The following is a 651-nucleotide window of genomic DNA, read 5'->3' on the forward strand; positions in this document are numbered from 1 at the left end:
AGGCGCAGCCCGGCGAGCGCTCGGCGCGGGGCCCTGCCTGTGGCTGGGCCTGACCTGCCGGGAGGCAGATGAGTTAATTCCTCGCCTTGTAGGGAGTGCTCGATGGTGGCAAGCAGAGCCTGAAATGTGAAGTTAAGACACGAGGACAAAGCCCGGCCAAACAAGACCATTGAAAAGACTTTCTTCCTGCGAAGGAAGCGCACTTCTAGTTCAAATGGGGAGCCCGGGGTCACAGGTGAGCTAACTCGGGTTTTAACCCGGCTAGCAGCTATGAAAGCTGCCGGTGGGTTGGACTCGGTCTTGCTTAAACCGCGGACTCCAGTCAATTCTCATTTTAGCTCAATTTAACTGCATCGTCAGTAACCCCTTAAGGGAAACAAAAAAAGAAAAAAAAGTGCCAAGAAGTCCCAACAAGCTGTCTTTTTCTTTTTTACTGTGACCACTCTCATAACAAGCCGCTGTCCTGGGCCAACCTTCGCTTCTTAAACAGTGTTTAAATCGCGCTGAAAGAGACGCCTCGCTGAACGGTCTCCCAGCTCGCATCAAGGGTACAAACGACCAAAATCAAACTGAGCTCCCCCAGAGCAGAACCAGAGCCCCACCTGCAGTCGCACCGCCACAGAGCCCCTCGCAAGCCACGACCGTCCTTGC

Source organism: Egretta garzetta, unplaced genomic scaffold, assembly GCF_000687185.1.
Source record: "Egretta garzetta isolate BGI_Z169 unplaced genomic scaffold, ASM68718v1 scaffold331, whole genome shotgun sequence".
Lineage (NCBI taxonomy): Eukaryota > Metazoa > Chordata > Aves > Pelecaniformes > Ardeidae > Egretta > Egretta garzetta.